This window comes from Halyomorpha halys, unplaced genomic scaffold (genome assembly GCF_000696795.3).
Source record: "Halyomorpha halys isolate HHAL.00 unplaced genomic scaffold, Hhal_1.1 Scaffold35.1, whole genome shotgun sequence".
Taxonomy (NCBI): Eukaryota; Metazoa; Arthropoda; class Insecta; order Hemiptera; family Pentatomidae; genus Halyomorpha; species Halyomorpha halys.
Genome location: NW_027106137.1, coordinates 1,591,745 through 1,616,131, shown reverse-complemented (window position 1 = coordinate 1,616,131; position 24,387 = coordinate 1,591,745). Strand labels below are relative to the sequence as shown.

Sequence of the window (24,387 nt, the reverse complement as noted above, 5' to 3'; positions counted from 1 at the left end):
GAAAATAATTTAAATTGCGTAATAGAATAATTCTCGTTAATTATAAATGCATTACCGAATTTATTGCTCTGGCAATGATTGTCTATTTAGGCAATTATACTTTACAAAAAATCATATTTTTTTTATAACATATTACTATTCTTATTTATTTACAATATCTTTTCTCTTTCATGATTAGCGAATACAAGTAATGTAATTCTGTAACTTTTAGAATTGATAAATTTAAATTGCTTAAGTTGCTTTCTAGTTATCTACAGCATGTTTCGTACGTTATTTTAGTTGTTACCTTTACATACGAGTAGTCATAGAAATCAGATGATTTTTTTTTTTTTTAAGTAGAACATTGAGATTGAATGAACAACTATCTATTTCTTTATAAGTAGAATTATATTTTTTTTTACAAATTCTGCTAGAATTATAGTTCAATAAAATTATTTTTTCATACTACTTTTGATATTAATTTTAATCAATTATTTAAATATTAAAAAATGTATATTAAAAAAATAACAGACCGTGTTAAACCTAAGCTTATCTCTGCAAATAGTATCAAAGTAGTAAAATTCAATATGCATTCACAAAATTTTGCAGAAGTGAGGTGCTCAACATTAATAAAATAATCTTGTTAATTTATAATCTTAACACTTTCTTGAGACTGGTTAATATTGTTTAATTAAATACAATTTTATTCTATTTTAATTTCAAAACATATTTTTTCAATTTATAAGTCCAACGTTTCGCCCAATTCGGTCAATCTTAATACAATTTTAGAACAAATCATTTAAAAACATGGACATGGACAGCTATTCTGCCCAGGTCAATCTAACAAATTACCCTAATTAGTAAATTTTCACATTAGATTAAAAATTAAAATTATTTATCACAGTCACCATCTTTTTTAAAAATTTATCACAACCTTGTTAAGTTATTAACATTTTTAATAAGTCGTCTCTAACTACATTAGCCCCGCTTCAGAAACAAAAATAAATTAAAAATAAAAAGGCTTAATCGTCTATTATTATAACCAACAAGTATACTCTATCATCAGTAATCAACAATCATTTAACTTCGTTTTAATAATTTTTTTGAAACTACTTGTATTAGTGATAAGCTCTAATGATAAAAATATTATGAATTAATTTAGTTAAATCCGTCATAAACTATAATTTTTTTTTTAATATAAAAATAAGGAATCTTTGTTTTAATTCCTATTGATATGCGATGTGTTTCTGTATTGCTGAGGATAATTCTTGGAATATCAGTGTATCATGACGCCATCTTGCATTAATGCTCGCTCTTGTGCATGACGTGCCTCAACCTGTCAGACGGCTGATAAGGTTTGACGTGGCAATGGCTTCCTAAGACACTGGAATATATCAGCGTTCCCTTTATTTGGATCTTTTATCAGTTACTCTATTTATTTTTAAATTAACGATAAATTTTTGATGAGTTTATTTGATTGTATAATATTCGTTGAGCTTCTCAACATCGAAAAATCCAAAGTTAATGTTTCCAAAAGGTTTTTTTTTTCATAATTAGTTTATAATTAAAAAAATAACAAAATAAAAGTCGAATGAATATGATATAACACAGTTTGATATATGAAAGAATTCCTGATTTGAAGTCAGACCCTTCCCTGACATTTTTATTTGGTTATTTTACCATCCCTGATTAAATTTTTATTTGTTTATTGTATTTTCAGTTTGTTTAATCTCAACTAATAATCAACAACTCTTACTCCCATTTTACGTTGTAAACATCAAGGGAAAACTTCAGTTTCGTATCTGTCTGTCTTTAGTTAAATCCATTTCATAACCACTATTAACGTTAATCCAATTTTTATTTTTCTAAAATTATTTTTTTTTATTTACACATCAGTTATTTTTATTAAAAGTTCTCTAATGTACTCAATAAAGATAGTGACAAAGCTTTACTGCTGTAATTCTCAAACTTTCTTTTTTTAAAGAATTATCTAATAACAATATCAATTTATTTTTTTTAAATTATTTAATTTTATCATTCAAATAGTACGATCCGTCGGAATTTAGAAATATAATTAGAACAAACATTATTTTGAAAATATGTTTCTAGAAGATCATATTTCTTAGTATAATAATATAGTATAACTAGGGAAGCAGAAAAGAAAACTTTAATTAAGAAAAGTTTGATTTTCGAAATAATGATTTCTGAACTCATTCCTTATAGATTTGATCCTTCATTTAAAAATATATTCCATTATTAGTATACAATTTTTGATGTTGTCTTATTCTTTTATATTAGAATTACTATTATTTTCTTCCCCCCTCTACTACCGCTATTCCATCTTCTCGGAGCGTTGGTCGCTCGTAGGAATAGCGCTAAAATATAAGTATTTAATCAGAAATAATAATAATGTGAACCGCTACAATACACGAAGGGTCAGGGACTCAGTTCTTTGTAAGTACTGTTTTAAAACAACGGCTAAAGTTATTTTTCTAGGACATGCTCAATCGTCAGATTTTTCCCTAGTTAAGAGTACCCGCTTTGCGAGCCTCAGTAGACCCCAAGAGGGTTCTAAAACACACAGGTTTGACACGGCTATAATAATTATCCTGTTATATAATTATCTACCACAGCCGGATTCGAATCCAGGTCCTAGGGGTTAGTAGCTCAGCGCTTTATTTCTTTACCACCCCACTCCCCTTCAATCAAAAATTTACATTAAAAAAACTGCAATCGAATAGCTAATTCAATTTATACAGATGTAAGAAGTACTTTTATATTCCAACGATCAATAGTATTGTTTACATTAGTTATGGATTTTCTGCAACAGAAAAACTTCCGTTGTTACGACAGGTATTTAAAAGGATTATACAAAGACTAACTAACGTTACGGTTCATGGTTTTGATCGTGTTATGTGAACACAATATGCAGGAAAGACAATTAGTTGTATCGGCATAATAACCATGGCTTTGCTAATATTTTTATTATTATGTGGTTAAATTTTATAGATTGTTCTCTTAATGTTAGTATCTTATTTTGAATATACACACGCTTTAATTAATCATACCAGAGGTCTCCAAGCTATTCAGTTTCAGGGCTTTCTTTACATACTCTTCTACTAATGTCCGAGGTCTAAGATGTAGTAGCTGCCATACGATATAATACTGATATCCCATAGTTCTGAATTATGCTTATTTGTTCTGTTTTATTGTGATCTTTAATTTTTGTTTAGTGAAAATATCTGATCATTTTTTTATATGATTTTCTTACATGATAAGTTTTAAAATGTATTCAACATAAAAATTTGTTTTTTCCAAGTAATATTAAAACTTAATATGAATTTGCTCGTTTATCTATGTCATGAAATGCTGTTGAATATTAATGTGAGGATTTAATAATAGGGAATAGTGATATTTTCAATTTCAGTGTTTACAGTAGTTGACAATAAGTTAGCTGAACTGCAGTGCTACTTGAGGCTCGATCCGGACATCTGGAATCATCGTGGATCATTACTACAACAGCAGATAGTAATATAAGGGCGCGGGGTGTGACGTCACCGTTGTGACATCACCAATCGATACCCCCACTACACTCTGTAGGGTGTTTCGTCATTGTTTTCCCGTCCCACAGTGGCCGTAAACGTAATACAGGTCAGCTCCAATAGAAAATAGCACTAAAATATCTTTCCTACCTGCTATATTACTTGATATTTAAAATTATGAGTTTATTTATCAGTTGCTTTGTTCTTAGTATTAGAACAGTATATTACGAAAAGTCCGACATGGAATAATTTTACACTGGTGTCTGTAATAAATTATGCTTTTTCATTTTGAAAAAAAAAATACATTTTTAAAGAATGATTTAAAGAATGATGGTTTTTGAATAGTTTTTGAAATTGGACCAAGTCTAACTAATTTTCAGTGTAATTTAACATAAATTCTCTTTATTAAATAAACTTTTTAATTTATTATTTATAACGAGATTTTTGGATTTTTAGTTATGTTACATGTGTTTGGAGAATAAATGAAAATATTAGTTTAATATCTTACAAATTAGTATTTTAATATTAAAGCCATCCTACTCTCCTTACCTTCTAGAACAGTCACCCGTTCTGAGGTCAAATATCAAGTAAAGATGCTAACTCCTCGTAAATCTCCAGGATATGATCTTCTGACTCCTCAAATCCTTCGCCAACTTCCTCCCAAAGCTATACTATCCCTTACTTATCTCTAAAATCGTATCCTTAGAACAACCCACTTTCCTGTCCTGTGGAAACATTCCATTATATATGCATCCATGTGACTTTTACCCTCCGTCGCAGCTTCTGCCCACCTGTTTGTTTTAATAACATTTCTTTCTCCAGATCAGACACAGTACGATATGTTTAATTCATCTAAGACAAAAGACTCACCTAGAACCAACATACCAGACTTAAAAGACAAGAACTCAACAGACGATTCTGCCAAATATACCGACTGTTTAGCAGGACCTCTCATCTCTCAATTGAAAACATACTTATAATTTATAAGAATATACTTAGACCTATCTGGACCTATGGACGTGAACTTTAGGGAACTGCTAAACCATCGAACATCGAACGTATCTAATCCGTTCTATCCAAAATCCTTAGAACTGTAATCACCCTATTACGTTTGAAACAGAACACTACACCATGTCCTTCATATCCCCTTTTTTCCCTTTGACCTCATATCAGCCAAACTAATCCTTTGGTTCAATCCAGTTTCACATATCCCTACAATCTACCTCGAAGGTTGAAACAGCAGTGGCCAAGAGACTTATTGTTAAATAAAAATGGAGAGTTAGAGTTCTAGCAATGGTCAGATTCTCCACTCAAGTTGAGTGTTTGCGACTTCAGCGTGCTAGCTTCACTTCGTCTGGCTCATTAGACCAGTGACGCGTTGAGAGGGATGCACTGGGATCTCAAAGAGCTCTGCTCTACCTCCCATACGTGGGGGATAGAGTGGACTCAGGGATCCTCAGGTCGAGTGTGTTAATATTATATATAAGAGTGTGAATGCGATTGGTGACTATTTTATTTATTTTTACATGTACATAGTTTAATCATGTTTATTTCCTTTATCCTTCTATTTGTACATATTAGGAGAGAGGTTTTATTATTATTTTTTTAAATATTTTTAGTTTTATGTTATTTTATTTTAGTATGCATGTGATCAGTTATCACTATTACCTATTCCCTAACAACGTTGTGGCAGATTGTAATATTTATCAATAAATAAAAATTTGAAAAAAATAAATATGCAAGCCGGCAATCTAAATCATTTTTCTATTTTTTAGTAATCTGACTATCGCTAAATCTTCTATCACTTTTTTTCCTTTCTTCTAAAAGCTTGTTCATAACATGGTGTACTCAAATGCTTCTAAGGACTTTATTCAGGGTTTCATAAATTAATTATGATAGATTTTCTTGATATGATCTACATATATCCATATTCATTTGATCTAGAGAAACTTGATGCGAAAAATATGTATTGTTCTCACAATTTTTATTGCTGCTTTATCACAATTATAATTTATAATTTTTTTTAAATTTATAATTTTCATAATTCAAACCATCTGTTCCCTCTTCGATATCTCATTAGAATTGTTTCAGGTTATCGTCTAATAAAACATAGATCTTCAATAATTATGTCTATATAAAAGAAGTAAAAAAAATTTTTTCCTGAGAATCGAAATTTTTCATTCGCATTATACGTTTTAGACATCATGGATCAAATGCTGTATAAGGATTTTTGTATCTGTCGGTTATAGAATTTGTGCTTCAGCATAATAGATCAAACTGTTTATCTAAATTCGATTAAATTTTTTTGGGTTTGAGGAGGTTGATGTCTAGTTGGTCATTTATCGATTTTATTAGATTCCGTTTCCTACTTTTGCTCCCTAGTAGGTTAACATTTGTGTGTTCTTTGGCATCCCTAAATTTTCAAAACGGCTGTTCAGATTTGGCCAAAATTTTGAGGAATATTAAGGCTAATGTAAAATGATATAATACATTTTAACAACGTCCATCGACTATATTTACTTGAGAAACTATGTATTCTGGATGAAGCTACATTTCAACAAGAACTCGTCGCATAGATTTTATTCTTAAAGGACAAACCATTAACCATTAAATATCGATAATTACGATACGGCTTTTTTTTTTTTTTAACTTTCTGTCACTTTTTAATTATAGCTCGATTGAACTATCTTAAGTTTCCTCTTCCCGATTCAAATAATTGTATCAAAGGTGGTGTAGGACCGACGCTAAATTGGGGATTTAGAGGGGCGGGGAGGGTAGGGTGAGAAGGATTGGCTTCTAATATTTTTTTTGTTATGATGTCCAACATTGACCAATATACTGTCTATAAGTATCTGTTCTAAAGGTGAGATAAGTAAGGCTACTACGGAGGGCAGAAGTGGGTTTCTCGCCATTGTTCAATTTTAGCAACTTTTTTTTTAATATTGCTCCATTAAACTATCTTTAATCTCCACTTCCCGTTTCAAATAATTATAGCTAATTAATTTTAGTTATAATTAATTTATTGATATGTATTGTAATTATTATATATGTGCCAGAGGTCTATGGTTTAGACCGCTCGGCTATCATGAGGGGTTGTTAATGCTTATTTTATTAATTGTAAATGCTTATTTCTTTGTTCCAGGAGGTAAGAAAAAAAAGTATTATAATCATCCCAAAACCTACTGGTCAGAGGTAGAGCCAATCCCATCGTATCAGACTAGCTTTTGGGCCGGCCTCTGCTCGGATCACCATCTGGCAAACTACAGGCGGAAGTAAGCGAGGAGACAACAAAGACTGAGGCAACAGCGATGATTTAAATAGACTGCGCGGAAGCGTTTGATTCAGTATCCCATAGTTTACTATGTAAAACACTAAAGGATAACGAATTTCCAGAAAAGCTGTACACTCTACTAAGATCATTCCTGCAGGACCGCTCAATAAGGGTTCGAGTCGGCAAAGTGGTTTTCGGAGAGGTCTAACTCACTTGTGGAATACCCTAGGGGTTGGTGCTATCTCTAATTATTTTCTCGGAATATACGGCTGAAACGGTTACAGCTAAGTATGACAAGGGTACTTTAGCGGAGCGGCTTATGCCGACGATACAGCGGCTTATGCCACTTGTATTATTTTCTCCTCTCCCCAAATTCTATATATGAAGTAGCAGGGTACGAGAATAGACCAGCAGGCAGCATAGTATATCTAGGTGTTACCCTTGACAGACACCTGACACACCTCTCCTCTGTAATAAGAAGATCAAGCAGGTGAGGACCAAGTCTTACAGCCTTCATCTACTGCTAGCTTCTCCTAATCTATTTCTTCTACTCAAATTAATGATTTACAAAAGTGTGCTGAGAAGTACCCTGCTCTACGGAGCACCTATGGTGACCAAAATAGTCCCATTAACGGACAAGAGGCTCCAACAGTTAGCGGTATACTGAGACGTATAGTGAGAGACACTTTACTTCAGAGTAAAGACGGCCACTACATACGATATTGGAACTACCGACTGAGACAGAATTTTTATCGAGGAGACATATCAATTTTTTTACAGCCTTCAGTACTGTACGACTTCATTATTCAGGACACCGACAGGACGGCCACAAAGGTGGCAGACCCATGTAAACAGACTCAGTCTCGACTGAGTACAAGTAACTAAATTATTTTTTAAACCTGGTGAGCCATTATCTCTGCTGAAAGTGCATTACCAGTGCTGAAAAAGAGGCTACCCTTTTTCTCATCATGACATCTACTCCCGTTAGCCCCATCGTGGTGCTTATAAAAAAAAAAATATGTATTATATATAAATTTTTAGTTTGAGAGGAGATACTTATTTATTTGCTTAATGTTTGGGTGCCGTATACAACTACAGGGTTAGAGGCACCATATTCTGGATTTCGTGGTTACATCTCTTGGTACAGGTTGTTCTCCTTCAGGAACTTAAAACCAATTCTTCCAATTTTCTGGCAGTAAGGCTTGACTCTTTTAGGCTCCCCGGAGGCTAAAAGATGTTCTTGATGATTCCAGCCTCGAACAGTGTTCCAGGATATGCTCCATCGTCAGGGTACATTCACAACTATAACATGTCAGTGACGGATTTCTTTCAAGAAGGTGCTTGTGTGTTAATCTTGAATGTCCGATCCTGAGTCGGGTTAATAATAATAATCATTATTTATTCTGGGATTGATCCCTTTAGGATAATTTACAGGCGTCAAAATTAAGCTTTAGAGCCTTAGAGTAAATTGAAAAATATAGATGAAATGACAAAATGTTATAAAATAAAATAATACAGTGAATTTAAAAAAATACAAATAAACAACAATAATTAACAGAATATATAAAATAATGATAAAACAAATAAATTTATGATGCATTGTTCACGGCGATTTTCGATAATTGGCGGTAGAGGTTGAGTATCACCTCTGTATTGTATTATGTATGAAGTATTGTCTTCATTTTATTTGTTTCAGGTACCTTGAATCAAAAACAGCGCCATACTTCCTTGAGAGGAGGTGCTTAAATTAATACACAAATTTGTTTTGACTCTTTTCTCTCACCATCTTTATTCTTCTCAAAGGTTATCTGTGGTCTATAATAATATTAAATCGTGGTCTCTAGTTTTGATTATTTCTTTTATTGTTATTTGAGAGAATCGAGATTTTGAAATCTTCTTTATATTATCTCAGAAATTAGGCCATGCATAGAGTATTAAAAAATTATTAATAAAATTGAAATTTTGACAAAATTTATATAGCAGACGTTAAAGAGCTTATGTGACGAGAGCATTGTGTTCCTACTGTTAGGATTAGTATTCCTGTGTTAATAGGATTATAGAGAAGAGGGTTAAGGAATTCAATAATTTCCGGATATCTGACTTCAACCCTCTGCTTTTACAATTATAATCCATTCAGACTTCTCTCTGAATTTGTTATTCAAATTTATTTTTACTTTTTATGTTAATTGAGGGTAAATAAAAATTCACTTATCTACTAATTGAGACGGCAATTTTTTTCATTATTTCTGAATTTCTTATTATACAAACTCTCGGATTCCTTCAACGTTTCTCGATCATTACTTTCCTTAATTGTTTGCTTGTAACAATGGAGTTAGTTATTCAGTAACTCTTAATTGTGTTTTACTCAATTAGTTCTATGAGGTGTAACTTAAGCAAAAAATAGAATGAGGTTTATATTTGTAACAAAGTTTGTTTCATTGTACATTAACGCAACATTTATCATCTACGAAATAAATTAGTTAATACTAATTAGGATATAATTGCTTTTACAGATTCACACAATTTTTATTTTATTTTTATTATAGTCATATCCAATGAGCTGCAGTGACACTTTATAATTGTTGTTTTCGTATTTTTATTTATAGTTAAGATGCATGATAACTAATGAAACTATTTATTAAATTGATAATGACTGTTCAACTGTGTTTACTGACTAATTTATAGAATTTGTTAATGATTATTAATTTATGAATATTTAGGTAAAAATTTGTAAACATTTTATTAATATAAAGAAGGATGCACAGTTTTATTATTAAATACTCAATTACCAAATATTTTATATTATATCCATTTTTTTATTCATCCTATTGATAAATTATTATTCATTTTTCCATATGATTTTTTGGAAACTATTATAATTCAGGATTATTATATCAGTTGAAATAGTAAAACTTGCTAAAAAATGTAACATAATAAATAATCAGGATGTAATAATACAATTAATATGCATAATACTATACATCATATACAATGCAGGTAGGGTATTTATGCGCCGTGAAATCGGATATGCTGGTTAGTATCTTTCCTTTTGTCATCGTATAGGCCTACTTCACAGTGGGCTAGTCACTTAGTTAGATGGCGAGTAATACAGAAATTACTTATACAATTGTGAACATTTTAGTCATTTAGTTTAGTTAGTAATTTAACTAGTAAGTAATTTAATTAGGTTTGATTTTTTCGGCGTGCAGCGTTCCAAATAATACTGTTACCGGTTTGTGGTACACCAACTAAATAAGTGTGAATCTTTCCTATGAGAATTTTTCAAATAACTGGCAATTCTCAAGGCCTATTTGAATAAAATGGTTTCCTCTGTAAATTTAAGTTGTTTACGATACGGTATCAGGAAATGTTTTATTTTGGCGGATGGCAGGTTGATATTGCTTCAAACCTTCTCAAGGCTTTGTATAACAATAGTTAAAACGTTGTTGAAATCAGCTGTTTCACCTAAAAATTGGTATAAAAACAGGTAAAACACAGATAAACATCTACATGCGTTATTTTTTATTAAGATAATTAATTAGGCTTCTTGCAGATTTTTCAGAATTAGAATGAGTGAAACTCATTAAAGATGAAAAGAAATGATCATTATTGATTATCACAACTAGATTACCTAATGACAGTAATTTAACAGTTCATACCTATTAAGGTCTCATGCTGATTTAATTGACGCCGCTTTGATAGCGTATTACATTGTAACAGATCACATCTGTGGTTCTGCAAATCTGTTTAGTACAAAGCGATTAATATATGTTTGAATATTTTTCAATTTGATTTTGTATTTCTTTTAAGCATTATATAATTGTAATATTAAAGCGAAAATATCTCAAAATGTGCGTAAAGTTTTGTCCGATTTACTAAGTAAAAAAATTCAAATACATTTTATTATCAAAAATTGAATTCAGAAAGGGAATAATCGCCAAAAATAATTTACGAGCCATCCGAAATACTTCCTCTCTTCACCAAAATTTAAAAGATTTTTATTATGTGGTAAAATATAATTGATACAAGGTATTTTTATTCCTGTAGTACAGCTTATAAATATCTATACACAATATTCCTGTTCTGCTATAAGTCATATCACGAAAAAAGTTCGATACCTCAATATATATATATCATTTTATATTTGTCTTATAAATATTTAGGATTATATGTGAGAAATCCAAAAAAAAAATATAAATAAAATCGCAATAGTTTCTGATAGGCGACAATAGTCAATAAACATTTTCCTCAGTTTAATATTAGATTAATTTTGTGAAAGATTCAGGTACATTAGAAAAATGTGTAGAGAAGTAATTTTTCGGAAATGCAACACAAAAAAAAGTTCAAAATGGATAAACAGTATTATTTTAATCAAGATGAGAAAAATAATCTTGTACCTCTCAAGAATTTCTCTTTGTTCATGATATCCTGCATTATTCTAAAACTAAAATATCTAGCAAAAGTGCTAAAAATAATATAAGGTAAAAATCCAAGAATAGGCTGTGACCCTGTAGGGGTAGAGGCAACTCAACTAACAATAAGTAAATACATAAATAATATAATTTTTTTTTTAACTTGACTTAAAGACGTTAGAAATCTTTTAAGAGCCTCTTCTACCAGCTTCCTCCACTTCTGTCTTTTTTATTAGACCTTTTCTTTTTTTAATCCCATTTCTGGTCATTTGTGACATTAAGTACCCTCCCATTATGTATTTTTATTTGTCATAAAATATGTATTCCATGTATCGACCGCTATATAATATACAAAATACTGTTGTTCAGGATTTATGTTTTATGAAGGATCCAATAATATTGGGACGCCATGTTCTTCCTTAGTCCAAGGGGTCCTGGTTATAAAAGCTGTACTGTCAGTTGCGACCACAGTGTCTGGACTCTTATATATTTTATGTTGTTCTTTGTCAGGAGTTTTTTTCTTATATTATACTTTTATCCCCGTCCGTTATCCGTGATTTATATATTTGATTCACATATTTGCAGAGTAGAAATTTTTTAGACAAATACATGTGAACTTTTGTATGCCTTTCTACTGATGTAATAAGCTAACGGATGTGATATAAACAAATAAAAAATATTGATAAACTTTTTTAGAACGTTATTGGTGTTACTAATTCAAAAAAAATATAATTACAGATATCAAAAACATATCTTGTTTTAGATAGATACGTGTTTCCTTTTGAATAATTTATAAAAAATTAAACTGCTTGCGAATGTAAGGTATGAGAATTTATGTTTATTGATGTATTAATAGAAATTTTTATAGTGTTTGGAGAACTCATCATTAAATGTTCTTATCCCAATCTGTTTAACCCATAGACCTTTGATTTTAATCTGTTGCTAAGAATCATAACATGAATTCCATAGAGTTGTAGAATATTTCTTTTCAGTCTTATTTTAATTTCCCAGTTTTTGGTCAAATCTGAGTTTCTGAGTCTCGTATGAAATGCTTATTATTTATCTGCGAAATATAAGTATAACGTATTATAGTAATAATAAATAGTTTATTATTTGTGGGGACATGTCCTTTTAGAATAAAAATACAATCAATAGTAAGAGCCTAAGAACATCAGATAAAATTAAAATTTAACATAGAAAAAATTTACAAATTGTAATAAAACAGCTTTTAAGTCTTTGAACAGAAAAAAGAAATATCATGTCAGTTGCTAACAATAGAGAAAATATTTAGGGCAGTACTATTTTATTTCAATTGGAAATGAGTGGGTAGGAAATGATGAAATAAACGGGATTTGGAAGTGGGAAGATTAGTGGAGGAACGAACAGAAATGGAAAAGGAACTCTTTAGAATAGAGAAGATGATCTGAGAAGGAATCATTTGAAAGTAAGCTGCTGTTCGGTGGGAATTTGTTTATAAGTCTGAAGACTGGGAACGGGAATTGCGTTAATGAACAGAGGATTTGAGTGCAAGAAGATCTGAGATGTATGGTGGACGACAGGATTGGATAAATTGGTAAAGGATCGATGCATGGAAATACGTAGGAACAATTAAGCTACTGCAACTTATAAATATGGGAAGTAGAGTTGTCCTTGAAGTGTGTGAAGCTGAATCGTACAAGGTAATTTATTAATCGTTTTAGTTTTGCCTCGAGATCCACAGTGACACCACTATAGTAGTAAAAGTGGGGGATATTAAGGTGGTAACAAGAAGGCTTTGATTGGAAATAGGTGACGAAGATTATTTAGTAGTTTTAAGGTTGAAAATGTGCGACGGAAGATATCAGAGACGTGGATTTTCGAAGAAAGGGTTTGATCAAAGATAATCCCATGGTTTTTGACGGTTGGATAGAAGTATATGGGACTATTATTTAGGAATAGGAGGAACAATTTTAAAGAAGTGATTGAGCCCTGTTACAATTTCCTTTGTTTTTATCCACGTTCAACTTAAATTTATTAGCTTATTAACTGCCCAGAGATTTATGCGGTTCAGGTTTTCTTGGAATTTTCTAATAGTTGGTAATAGATCGAAAAATGGGAAGAGCAAGTATATTTGATAATCGTCTGTATAAGTATGGTATTCGGAGTGATGGATGTGTAGAGAAACGTCATTAATATAGATATAAAACAGGATAGAAGAGAGGGACGATCTCTGATGAACACCACAGGATTATCTTGGAAGGAATTTGGCCGGGGACGTCTGCATACTGTGACCGATCTGAGAGAAAGAATTTGAACCAACGAATGGTACGATTGCAAATGGGTAGGTTTAGTAATTTTGCAAGAAGGATGTTGTGTTCTATTGTGAATGAATCATAATCATTGACCAATGATTTATTAGAGTTGACCACCTCAACGCATGAATCATAATCATTGATCATCTCAACACATGAATCAATCATTGGTCACCTCAACACCCAAAGAGCCGAGGAGGGATAGAACGACTGCATAGTACATTAAGTAAATCTTCTTGTAGGACCAGGTGGAGAAATTATTGGAAACTTTGAACGGACGGACGCAGCATAAAACTTCTTACACTCAGTCACGGAGTTTGCCCCATTCGAAATTTTTTTGGGGTCCTGGGGCGTTAACGGGACTACCGCGCTACATAGCAAGGAGAGGATGAAATAATTGGTAATGTGATGACATTGCAAAAGTTGTGGGCCAATGTTGGAGACAGGATTCCTAAGGATAGCAGGAGAGTGGCGCAACATGATTTAAATGTCTGAGACCTGATAGGACAACTGAAAATTGGAGCAGTGGTATAAAGGTGTGTAGGGACTAATAGGGGGAAAGAGCTACAGATATAAGAGGCCTATTCAGAGTGATCGTTATTAAAGAACATAATATTATCCTTCTAAGTCCTTATATCGGGACCATTAAATCCGCTTACGTTAAATGTAGTATTTATTCTTTTTTTCACAATTTGTTACTTTTGTAAATATTTGTTTTCTACTCTTTTACATACTGGAGTCCTTTCCTTTTATTTCTATGTTTTATTGATGTTAATAGCGTTTACTTTCCGGTTTGCTTGTGAGTTTTTACAGTTGTATTGATGTGTATATTTTGCTTTTGTATTATATGGATTTTATTTCTATTGTTTATTGTATATAGTTTATCTAGAAAAAATCTTTATTTTTTATTTTTATGTTATTATATTGTACCATTCAAGTTTATGAGGATTGTTGATGATAAAGAATTAGATGAAGACTGAAGAAAGAGAAGAGGAATAAGTAGTATCTTTGCTTGACAAAAAAAGATAAAATAGTTACATTCTTCTCTCCCTCTGATAAAGAAGTGACACGGGTTTAACCGTAATACTTTTACAGCCTATAAAAATAAAATAAATAAAACCTTCAAATAACTTTAACCTTTAACTAAAAATTGTAAATAACCTTTAAATAGAATAAACGTATGTGTTAGATTAGATGTTTTGTAATTTTCCTAGATCATTGTATGTGTTTTCTACTTCAAATTATATTGAATCACTAGTAATTACCTACATTGACCTTAATTATTATTCAGTGTAGATGTTACGTATGCATGAAGCCCGTTACGGAATGAAGTAATTTACTGAAGGAAATCTAATGGAATAAATTAAAACGTGTTAATCAGTGTACATTATGATCAAAAAATGTCGTATCAGGTTTAATTATAAATTTTAATTTAGTTATCATTTATATTAAATAAAATACCGAATAATCCTGATCGAAACCTTCGGAAAATATGTATCTATCTTCTATTTTTATTAACAATTTAAAAATTTGTTATAATATTAAAACAATCATTCTACTGATTTTATTTTAAAATATGAATTGTGAGGCATTGGATTTAATTCCGGGCTGGAGTCCTGCAGTGACGGGTAATTAATTTATACACAGCCATAATTTATTTTATTTGATCAGTCATAGTTCTGTTGGTTGGTAACTTCAGTTGTTTCGTGAATGCTGTCGAATGCACCTATAAGTTAGTACAATAGACAACTGAACGGTCTCCGCCCAACTGGTCCCTCGAATTATCCAGCGGTAAACAGACAATAGGCTTCCTCTTAACCGGCCATCGGTTCCAATTATAATGGATACGAGGGTTTCTACTTCATGACTTGAACTAGTTACTAGCACTCGATTTTCTATCGAGTGCTTCCATTACAATAAACCCACTGCTGATTTGTAATGGTATAAGGTCTTTTTTCATACATAGCCACCCGAATTTCGTTGGATTTAATTTTGTAATGATTAGGTCTGTTCCAACAATTACTTCTAAAATTGAAAATTGATTGTACTAAGCATGTTGCTTACAATTCCAAACACTCAAAAGTGGTTGTTAGAACAAACCTACAGAAATACATGCTTTGATTTGACTTTTTTAAAAATAGTGGATAATATGGTTTCTGTGGTTTAACATTTTCTGAGGCATAACTCAGATTCATATTTAATTTTGATTTCCTATTTTTTTAAAAATATAATATGATACATTATTGATTGTAATAGTTCAGCAATATAAATATGACGCCATTGCACAACAATGAATGCCACTATAGTCGGCAAGAGTTTTTGGAAGGCCAACAACCAGATAGATTAACATAATACAAGATGTGAAGGAGCTGCATGCCGCTAACTGGAAAGCAGTAGCCCAAAAAAGGTAAGTTTGTTTGTTTTTATTTAGTGGCGCCAAATTTCATTGGTCATCAAAGCCATTTATATTTTATTTAATTTTGCTAATAATCGTTAAATTTTATTTATTTTTTAATTTGATTATTTATTATTTTATTTTATTATTATTTTTTTTCCCTTCCGTCAAGTTATATTTTTGTCAGTAAATTTTGTGATTTTAAAAACTGAAACACCAATTTTATTGCTTATCATCGTCTCCAAGGGTTTTTGAGGTATCTTGGTTTAGTCCTAAGCTATTGAGGTGTGTGAAATATGGGCATTGTTGGAAAACATGGCTTATTGTTAGATTGTTGTTGCAATACTGTCAGTTCGGAGGCGTTTCTTTTGAAATAAGATAGGAGTGGGTGAGCCTCGTGTGACCTATTCTCAGCCTGGTCAGTACAACCTCTTCTCTACGGCAAGTTAAAAAAGGTAAGTGTTGATATAACTGATCTGGGCGGCCAAATATCCTATGGTCAATATAGCCAATATATATTTTTCCATCCCGAAAGCATTTAGCAATTTGTAAATATTGTCAGTTACTCGTTCCTTATTGATACAGTTCAACCATATTAATAGCTCTACTTTTTATGAATTGAAAATTCGTCATTAGCATTTTTATCTTAATAAAAGAAAAATAATGTAATCCTCGGAAGATAGTCATGTTTGGTAAAAAATGCTCCAGAAAATGTTTATGTTCTAGTTAGTTTAAGAAATAGCTTTAAATGCTTTTTTTTTATTAATTATAATAGTATCCAGTGTAATTTTTCATATCTATGTTAATAATAATAAAGTGTATTAAGATGACTACAAAACTAGTTTCAACTTACCGGTGATGCTATTGAAAAGGATCACAAAACCAAATCATGTCACATCTGAAATAAAAACAGAAAATTAAGCGATAAAAAAATGAGTTTTACTGATGATAAAAGAAGTACTAATCAATATTTGCCAAGCATCAATAAAATATAATTTCTGATAGATATCGCACTGCAATTTTAACATATCTGTCTCAATTAAAACGTACTTTCAAATTAATTTAGTTTTAATTAAATATTAATATAAATAACAATACATCAGTATTTAGGTGTTATATCGAAAAATGAAAACATAACAATTAGTTAGAGTTTTGAGTTATCACTATTGGAAGGAGGGTGGAATATGTTACAGAGTGAAATATTTTTGTAAAAGAAAAAGCTAAGACCCCTAGTAGAGCACCTCAGAGAAGAACAAGCCAGATTTAGACCAGGACGGCAAACACAGGACCATATTTTCTCTCTGTGGAATGTACTCCAGAAATCCTGGGATAGAAACAAAAGGATGTACATCGCCTTCCTTGACCTCGAAACAGCATTTGACTCCGTTCGAAGACTCGGAAAATGGGAGAATCTCTAAGAATGTCCCAAGAACATTGGTGGACGCTATTAAATCCACTTATCAAATTCCAAAAGGAGTAGTTAGGCTAAACGGGCAGGAATCTGATTGCTTTAGTATTGCAAGGGGGGGAGGTGAGAAAAGATGACAGTCTAAGTCCTTTGCTATTTTTACTTTACATGGATGAAGTGGCTGTCATCTGTAAAAGAAGAACGGAGGGGACGTTCCTGGGCCTTAGCAACATCCGCCCGGTGGTCATACAACTCCTCCTCTACGCAGACGATATTGTTCTCGTCGCAAACACCCCTGAATTAGAGAAGGCATTGACTGAATGGCACGAAGAGCCCCACCGGAAAGGAATGAAAATGAATACCAGCAAAAGCAAGATATTTCAATTGGGGACTAAAGTAGAAAATGTTCACTTATCAAAGCCCAATTATTGTAACGGGGAAGAAATAGAAGTGGTTGCAGATTTCACCTACCTAGGAACTATAATAGACAGGTCTGGGAAAGTAGACTCAGAAATATCAAACAGGATAAAGAATAAGGCTAATGCAGTCTATTACCAGATCTGCAATATTGTAGTTGGGAAGCGAGAGGTGGGTAGGGATGTCAAGCTCCATATCTAAGTCTTTATACTTTCCGATACTCTTGTATGGAACTGAGAGCTGAATATTGACGGACCGGCAGGAAAGAAAGTCACTGCTGCAGAATTGAAGTTTCTGCAAAGAATAGTGAGGAAGACGAGGAGGAGAGGTCGTGCCAGAAATGACAGGATACGCCAGGAACTGGGGATCGCCCCAGTGAAGGAGGTTCTGCATACACGGCAGTTGAAATGGTTCGGGCACGTCATTAGAATGGAAGAACATAGGGAATCCCTAAAGACGATGGAGTACATCTCAGATGACAGAAGGTCTCGTGGACGACCAAGGATGGATGTGTCGTCCAAGGACCTGGAGTATGTCGACAGGCTTTGCAAAGCAAGAGGGAAGGATCTTCTTCTGGCCAGGAGTCTAGCTACTAATAGAGAATGGCTGAGGATGGCTGGAACCTATGGCTGAACACTTTCCTTCGCTGATTAGGCACTATGGGGGATAAGCAAAAGTAGAAGAATTAAAAAGAACAACGATTGTTTTGGTCATTTATCATATTAAAATCGTCTAACCTCATCCCTTAGTCGTTTTTCTTCCTGTTATATAGGAATTTCCTCAGCATTTTGAAATCAGATTGAATATAATTATAATTGTTGATTTATTTCTGCTTAATAAGTATTTTTATTTCTCATTATTTCCTGTACGTATCAAGTCCTGTGAAGTTAAATCTAAGAAATCATATAAGTAAATGGGGATAATTTTTTCTCGTTAAATTTTTTAGATATCATGAGACTAATTTTAATGCCGAAATTGAATGGAGATCAACAGGTTTTAGAAAAAATAGGGATTACTGTGAACGCAAAAAAAATGATGACAGATCATTTTTCACAAAGTAATCCAAAACTGTTGACCGTTGATAAATGCGGTTATTGAATAATAATATATGTAGATGTTAGTAAAAAGAACTTATCCAAATTAAACAATCAAATCTTTGTGAATAAGAAATAATAAATTCAATTAAATCTTCTGTTTGGTAGATTTTCTATTTGAAATTCTAATCAAAATTGATTAGATAACTTGATGTTTCGGAATTTTGTCTTCTGGTTTTACATTTGTATATTTCTTTTGACATGTTTTTCATTTTACTCATAACACTAAAGAAATTAATTACCAATTGTAATTACTTCGTCTACAATCAAAAGCTATTAGTTGAAAAATAATTCTTGGTCCACATACAATGTTATAGCATTGTATGGCATAATAATGTAAAATCGTGATGGGGGAAAAACCCCGAAACATTGAGGTGTCAAATATAATTTTATTTGAATTTTAAATAAAAGTATTAATTCATAATTCTTTAACAAGGATTAATTTAAAATAATTATAGTACATGATTCTTATTATTTTAGTTATACCAGAAGTGTTTGATGAAGATGAAGCCATTTTATACCAGAAATAAAGTAAATTTACATATAATGCAGTAGAAGAGTCATATTTCATTTCAGCAAATCATAAGTAATATGAATGGCTAAGAACCGAGTAAATGTAAGAAATATCTAGTTAATATATATTGAGTAATCAACATATACTGAAGTAATCAAGAGATCTTTAATTTCAACCCTATAAAAAGAGAGCACTGAGGAATGTGCAATTATAAATTTATATTGAAAAGAGGCTTGAAACTCTTTTAATTAAAATAATTTATCTAAGCGGTTTCTCTCTTACAGGCAAATGTGAGGCAAAACTCTATATGATGCTGTAAATGACACTGGGACCTTTAAACTAAATCAACAGCATACCTGTTGTATACAATGTAAAATAGTTTCGAAAAATCATTACAAATTGTTTTCAGAATTACAGCAGAGGTATTGTCTAACTTTTCTTTTTGTCTGGTCATTTCTAATATACTGGGTAATCTGCAGGGTATTCAAAAATTTCTAACCATAATGGCAGGTTCTAGTTTTCACTCTCTGGGACTATTACGAAATAAAAATCAACCTCTCCAGGCCAGATTGGAATTGGCGCTGTTGAAATTACTAAGTTGTTAAGGTGACGGCAACGCTCCATCGGTTACTAATGGTCCAGGTATATTTAAACGTTTTTTTATTCCTCCTACCTAACCATTTCCGGAAAACGGCGTATTCTGCAGCAGTGGGCTAGTACGCCTATATGCCACTACTGCTAATTAAACACCTTTATATTTATTTCATTAAATGCTTGGGATTCAGTTATATTTGGGTGCAATCTAGGGTTACGTTTTGCGTTCGCGCAACCCTTACAAATAGGACTGCAGCTTGTCGTTGCATATCCGTCTCTCATCCTTGGTGTCCAACACCGGTCTCAGTGACTCCCTAGGCTTCCTCTTTCCGTTGCCCAGATTACCACTTAGCTGTATCTCGTTCTCTTAGACTCCTTCAGCATCTCTTTCTGGTGAATCTGACTGCCTCAGTTCTCCGGGCAGTGCAATCTTTCCATCTCCTTCTAACCTGACGCTTTTTTTCTGCCATTTTCCCAGTAAGAAGAAAACTTCTCTATCCTTTTCGGACACTTGTTGTCCATGTGTTTTTCTCTTCCACACTACCTGCAGACAGTTCGTTCTCGGACCTAGCGATGGTTTGTCCATCCTCCTGACGCTTCAGATAGAGGGGTGGGTCTAGGAAGTCCCTAATATCAAGGTTTCACAATCCTCCAAACATGAAAGAACCACAAGGCTCTCTCCTTAAGCAGATTTGTGGTGCTCACCGTCGGGTGGATCTTAACCATCCAGGTTTTTGAACTGTTTTTGAATCTTGAAGCCCTCCCTCTCTCAGCATTAGGAAAACACATACGCAATCCACTCGTGCCCGATTCAGTTTCGTTCAGCTTTCTGATACCCACACTCCCAGATTACGCCTCCAACGATCTCACCTCCCCAAGAGTGAAACTCTAGTTAGGTATAGTTGATCTTTTTTTTTTTTTACCCCCTTTTCTTCCTCAGCTACAAACGGCTCTGAGTATAGTTAAACTTTTTATAATATTTTATTTATTGTTTTCCTCTGTGTTGCCTTTCTGGCATGCGAGGTTTAGCAGCAGTGGTAGCACACTGTGCTGGCTCATGTCACTGCTGTCGGTAACTAATACTTTTTTATGTTTACTTTACTTAATATATATTTTTTTTATCTAGGAAGGAACACTCCCAGATAAAAAAAACAATTCTTAAAAATAAGATAGCTAAGTACAAAAAATTGTAAAACCGTAGCCTTAAATTATATAATGAAGCTTTATAAGGTACTCTACTGACTATTATAAACGTTACAGATGATGTATGATATGTTCTGGTATTCAAAATGATTCAAGGTCCGGTTCGTTCGTGAATCAATGGCAAAGCCGGTGGATAATAAGGATCCCAACGTCAAACACCACTTAAGTTAAGCACCTGAATAATTAGTTATAGAGAGGTCATTGACCTTTTAAGACTAAGGGTAAAGTTTAGTTGATGCGATTTATTGGGACATATTTTATTTTTATACCATTCTTCAAGAGATGTGGGATTGAAAATTCTGGGATACAATTGATTATTTACTGATATTACACATGTTTCATCGGTGTATATCATGGAGACAGTGTTGAGATGAGTTGGGATGTCAGCTGTATAAATTTTGTAAACGATAGGACTAAGGATACTATCCTCTGTTACACCATCAGCTTTAGGAATAAGGGAGGAATAAGCACTATTGTAGTTTACTTTGCATGATTTGTCAGTGAGGCAGGAACGGATAATGAGAAAGCATGTTGTGCGTGTGGATTTAAGGCTCAATTGGCTCAAGGTTGCCAGACTCAATCTAATGCTACAAGATGCTTGTAATACTACTTAAAGTTTGAAATTGGAGGCTTCTTTTTTTCTGTACACCATTTTTATATCCTAAACATTAATATGTACTGTAATTATTTTATTGTTTCGGGATATACCCTTATAAATTTTATTTCTTCTCTGCTACTAATAGCTTATGAACTATATTTTACATTTTGGTAAAAAATAAATTGAAGAAAAAAATATTCAAAAAACTTTTAAAATAAAGATTGTAAATTGTAAAATACAGATTCCAATTGATGTTTTTTACATCAATATATATTTAAATCTTTTTTTTTATTTATTTATTGATATTTAAAACTGTATAAAAAATACAAGTAAATTTGATCATAATGACATAATGATATGATACGTATGTAGAGAAACTACCCAGTAGTAGAACTCTAAAAAACAGTTTACAATATAAGGTCACGAGGCCATCTTCTTTTCAGGCCCCTCGGAGGATTGCCAGGAATGGAAGAGGAAGCAAGGTTAGAAACTAGTGGGTTTGGGTGGTTAGGGAGTTTATTATGGAAGGAATAATATCGGGTTCGGGCTAGATCGGTTACATAAATATTTAAATCTACCGGTAGTTGTTTTTGTATTTGTAATTTAAGGAAAGATTGTAAGAAGTTTTGAGTTAATTTATATTTATATTTTCTTATGGTATCTCAATTTAATTCTGAATGCTTCTTAGTAATTCTCGTGTAATATAAATAATTGTTTACCATTCTTAGGCATTTGTTTTAAAATAATTTTGTTGTTTTGAGGAAGGCTTCATTCAATTGAGATGACCAGAGTTTTTTGTTAGGAGAGACCAAATGTCAACATGATGCATAGAGCATGAAAATGTTTACCATCACTTTTAAGAATATAAGTGTTGAAGTAAGTTTATCAAGATGAAATACTGCAAATATGTTTATTTATTGTAAAATAAAATAAAAAAATGCTAACTAAAACCGGTAAATTATATGCGGCACGTATTAATGTGTCAACTAATAAATTGTATTTCACTAGAAATAATGAAATAACAAAGTTTTTGTCTTCATGTATTCTTAAGATTTATTTTTGTTTAAGTATTAGAAAATTAAAATTTCTTCTCTATCTTAAATTGTCTATTTGTTCAAAGATATTATTTTTATGTTTCTCTAGAAGCTAGCTGTTTCGGGAATTGATTGGTGCCGCTATATGTCAAAATAATGTTTCACTACATGTATAGAAAAATTACACATTGCTAACATTACAGCACCGCAGGGTATAAGATATAATTTGGTTAGAAATTAGATTTCGAGACATAAAGATTAAAATTAGTTTTCGAATGATTAAAATTGATTTATAAATGTATATGATAAATGCGGCACTGCATCTGAATTTGCTACTTAAACATTATGGCACTTTTTTTTTTTTTTTTTTTTTTTTTAATTGGTTTGATTTTTTATTGGTGATCCTAGAGAGTAGTGGCGCATGGGCAAACCCCAGCGCACTACCCCACTGCTCCCGCACCCCGTATGCCAGAGATGGCAAGGGAGGGGGATTAAAAAAAAAAACATTATGGCACCGTCGCGTATTATGCATATGATATACTGATATGTATTGACCTTTTGACAATCCTGGGTATTATTAAGGTGTTTCGTCATCTGCCCCTATACCAGGGTATCCTTCTACGAACCTTTTAGGGCGTCCCCGGATATGAAAATATCTGTGCTTAAGCTTAAGCTTGCCACATTACCAGAATCCCCTGAGAAAATTAGATTGGCTAACCTTTAAGTGTTATAACAAAAATGATGGGTTTTGACGAGGGACCGGAATCAAATTAAGCAGGTGCAGGCCCATCCTGGACATGTCAAACTTTCTCACCCATTCTCGGGCCTGAGGAGGGGGACGTTTACCTCGGGAGCGTTCGTTCACCGATGGCCAATGAGAAAGGAGATTCAAAAATAAGGTAACGTCCTAAAAGGGAAGTGGGAGAAAAGACACAGGAAAACTAGATCAGAAAAAAGGACAGTCAAGAGGAAGGCTTGAGAGAGCAGCAGAAGCCGGAGCGAAACAAGATGCACTTCGACCAGACGAAGTCGTGACAAAGTCCAGGTCTCGTGACACCTACGGAACTACATCCCACGGCATGAATCCTTCAAATCAGCAACTATAAGTATTAATTAAACAATAAGCAATAATGTGATGATATATTTTATGGCAACTATTTATCTGAATCATTACAATCATTTTAATCATAGTAATAAATTGTAAATGAATACTTAGTCTCTTTATGTGGTTTATATACTATTATATAATCCAATATACCACCCCTTATTATATTATATAATTAATGGTAACAACATTTTATAGATATATAGGTATTTAATTGGTAAACTGATAAACACACAAATAGCCTTTGGAAAGGAATCCAATCATAATAATAGTATTTTAGGACTCAATATATAATTAATTAATTAACTTATTTTTGGATAATTGCCTTCAGGGATTATCATGACATCCGATTAAATCTCAAGGCAGAACATATCAATACAATGGTTCATTAACATTTTTTTAAACGAAAAAGAAACAAAAAACCGGGAGTTTCAATTTTAAAAACATGATAGTCAACATGCCAGCCCTCCATAAAACCCCATAACAATCCAAATCCACACGATGAGACCAGATCAGCTAACTCAATTCTG

At 32.4% G+C, this 24,387-nt stretch overlaps 1 long non-coding RNA gene across 1 annotated transcript in view; it reads right to left on the bottom strand.

Annotated features, from left to right (window-relative positions):
• Nucleotides 1-24,387, bottom strand: part of LOC136797357 (uncharacterized) — a 278,908-nt gene that overhangs the window by 65,145 nt on the left and 189,376 nt on the right. The window contains exon 2 of the long non-coding RNA XR_010845184.1: nt 16,744-16,788. This is a non-coding gene — a long non-coding RNA (uncharacterized lncRNA). The remainder of the gene's footprint in view (nt 1-16,743; nt 16,789-24,387) is intronic.